Below are 3,284 nucleotides of genomic sequence, written 5' to 3'. Positions count from 1 at the left end.
TGTTAGGTTTTGTTTGATAAATCATTTTCTGTTTTTTGTACTGTCTCCACTCTTTCATATTTTTTCCTTACGTTTATTTTGGACCTTTTCTTTCAGACCACTGCTATTGAGACCCACATAGTAATGTCAGTTTTTTAAGGAGGAACACCTGTTTTGAGCAATTTGTCATCCCCTTTTGTTACATATTCAGTAGGTTAACTCTGTGGCAGAGACTTTTCTCCAGAAACCAGAAGCCCCACATATCCCAGGCTCACTGATGCTTACTTTCTATCTTGAACCCAGAGACCAGCCCTTAGTACTGAAGGCAAGCCATTCTGTCAAAGGGTTGCTAGACTTATAGAAGCACTGCAATCAGACACCTATCTGTCCACTGGAAAGTAAAAGGATCAATGGAGAGATAACAGAAACTTGCTTTCCATTTCAGGAACATGCTGGGATGCATTAATTCTTTTTTTTTTTTTTTTTTTGTCAAAGACAAACCTAATCTCTTACCATCCAGGAAAGAGGGAAACCATTTTGGTTATCTAGGCACTTCCAGAAAGGCCTTTCCAAAGGCCATGCAATTGATCAGTGAAGGCATAATTTCCTACCTGTGCCCCAATAGAGTCAATTAGGACCTGTCCTTGACTGCATAGTCAGTACATTGTAGAAAAAGAATCAGACCAGTTTTACTTAAGGAACCACAGGTAGTTTAGTGTAGTCTAGCATGAGACTATTTGGATATTAAGCCACTGATCAATAACTGTGATAACTTTAAAAAACATCAGTTTTCCCATCTATAAAATGAGGATAATAATACCAGTTTATAGGATTGTCATGAGGGTTAAATAAGAACCTACTCAGAGTCTCTGACAGAGTGCCTGGTCCATCACAAAAGTACAATTACTCAGTCTTATTATACATACTAGAGCCTAGGAATGGAGGAGAGGAGTGATTCTAAGTTAAGCAGAGAATCTGTCATTTAACTTGTACTTCAGTTCGGTCCCAGAGGACTCAAGCTATCAAAAGGTGGCTCTAGGTCAAGGAAGCAGTGCTTGGAGGTTAGGAAGCAATAGAAGACTGGCCGAGTGTTTTCCTCAGTGATTAGCAATGCTTTGGATGAGACAGGATTTAGCGTTATGAGTTTTCTAGACATAGGCACTGAGAGCCACTGTGGAGGCAGCAGCAGGCAGCAGCAGTAGAGATTTCTTCACTCTTGACAGTGACAGGAGATGTCACCACAATGTGTCAGAACCGAAAGGGAGAAAAATCTAAAATGCTTCAGGCTTGCTAAGAGGACTAGTCCATGGAGCATAGAAGAGCTATCCCGTAGGGATTCCAAGCTCTATATGAGAGGCATGTTACTGCTAGTGGCGGTGGTGGTGACGGTGGGGGAGTTATTATAATCTAGAAGGACAGGTTTGCGTGCAGGCAGGAAAACACTGTGGTTCTTTGTGATCCTGTTTTTTTGTTTCATTTTGATTTTTGTTTCTTTCACTCCCACGATAAGGTGATTTGGTTTATGAGGATTATAATTAAAGTAGATTGTTGCTGCTACTTGAAGTCAGTTTGGAGGAACTCAGCTGAATTTCTTTCTTTCTCTCAAGTATTCCACAATCTCTGTAAGGCATTTCTGAAGTCGTCCTCGTCTCTGGTGTGAACTGCCTCATTTTCAAAGACCTCAGATCCCCATGTCTTCATGCATTATTTCCACAGACCTTTGGAATTTGTTATGAGGTCAATACGGAGATTTGAAAGTCAAATATTATGTATGTTTAACCCAGGATTTGAAGAATATTTTTCATTTTGGTATTTAACAAGGTCATGGGTTACACTGGCTTTTGTAGGCCTACCCACTCAAAGGAGAAACCTTATAATTTAGTTGGCCTTTCCTTGCATAATTTGTTTTAAAGCACTGTTAAGGTTTGAAGCCTCCTGGAGTGGATTTCTTTGCCTCATATGCTTGATAATGATTTGGCAGTAATTCCATGGTATAAAGATGCAGGAAGGTGTAACTTGTGCTGTTTTGTCTAAGGGGTCCAGGACCTTGGTTTCTGGCCCAGTGGTTTGATATGCTAAGCTTGAACTTATATCCCTCCTCTAATATTGCTCAACTTGTACATTCCTACTGTCCAAGAAATGGTTACATGTTCAGCAACTATTTTCTTTTCTTCTTCACTAAAATAAAAAATAACTATTTCACAGAAGGGGAGGGTGTATAGCTCAGTGGTAGAGTGCGTGCTTAATATGCATGAGGACCTGGGTTCAATTCCCCCTACATCCATTAAAAAAAACAAAACCAAAATTAATTACCGCCTCCCCCCACCCAATTTTTTTTTAAAAGCCAAAGGGAAAAAAAAAAAACTATTTCACAAGAGAATTTTGATAATATAATGATGGCAGAAAAATGTAAGAATCATGTTAAATTTTCACTTTTATGTTTTCTTCCTAACCAATTATTACCACTTACTACCAATTTGTTGTCTATTACTACCAATTCTAATTTTGCAATAGAGTTCAGTTTTTTCCTGCTACCATAATCTTTGCTGTATTCAGATTCTTTTGCTTTATTGCAGCAAAGTCCTCAGGTGTCTCCTTGCTCCCAGTGTCTCCCTTTTTCAGTCTCTACCACATAGCCACATAGTCGTCAAGTAGCATTCCTACTAAAGCTAATCAACATTTAACATTTATAGTGTCATACAGAACAGAGTCCAAATACTTTCGTGTGTCATTTAAAACCCTTAGCAAGTGGAACTCAATGGGACTTCTTGTGTTTGTTTGTTTTCCACCTTAACGGAGACACTGGGGATTGAACCCAGGACCTCGTGCATGCCAAGCATGTGCTCTACCACTGAGCTATACCCACCCCTGCCAGATTGGACTTTTAAATATAGTTTCTCACATTCATCTTTCCTTTTTTTCTCCCTCACTTGCTAATAACTTTTCAGATTACCACCGAAACATATTGAAAATAATTACTCTCTTGGACTACAGGATCTTTGATATATGTGTTAATAATCTATGTATCTTTCAAGGATGAGCTCAGATGATCTGCCTTGTTAGAATTAGTCTCTCCTGCAGCTATGCTGTATCTCCAATGCCACAGGATGCCATGTTTTAGATGTTATGGGTTAGAGTTGTATAGGCTGGTTCTCCTATCTGTTTCACTGGAAAGTGAATCCCTTGAGGGCAGGGACAATATTTTTTGTATCTCATATAGCCCACCACGTCTAGCAGAATAGTTTAAAAAATCTCACAGTAAATGCTTATTGAGTTAAATTAATTGTATTGATTTGAGTTACTTT

At 38.9% G+C, this 3,284-nt stretch overlaps 1 non-coding gene across 1 annotated transcript; it reads left to right on the top strand.

Moving 5' to 3' along the window:
* The first annotated feature begins 2,191 nt into the window (after positions 1 to 2,191).
* Positions 2,192 to 2,263, top strand: TRNAI-AAU (transfer RNA isoleucine (anticodon AAU)). Its single transcript has one exon. It is a non-coding gene; the product is annotated as a tRNA-Ile (tRNA).
* The last annotated feature ends 1,021 nt before the right edge of the window (positions 2,264 to 3,284 follow it).

Source organism: Camelus dromedarius, chromosome 11 (assembly GCF_036321535.1).
Source record: "Camelus dromedarius isolate mCamDro1 chromosome 11, mCamDro1.pat, whole genome shotgun sequence".
NCBI classification, from domain to species: domain Eukaryota; kingdom Metazoa; phylum Chordata; class Mammalia; order Artiodactyla; family Camelidae; genus Camelus; species Camelus dromedarius.
Note: the sequence above shows the minus strand (reverse complement) of the source record. Positions and strands in the feature narration are given on the sequence as shown.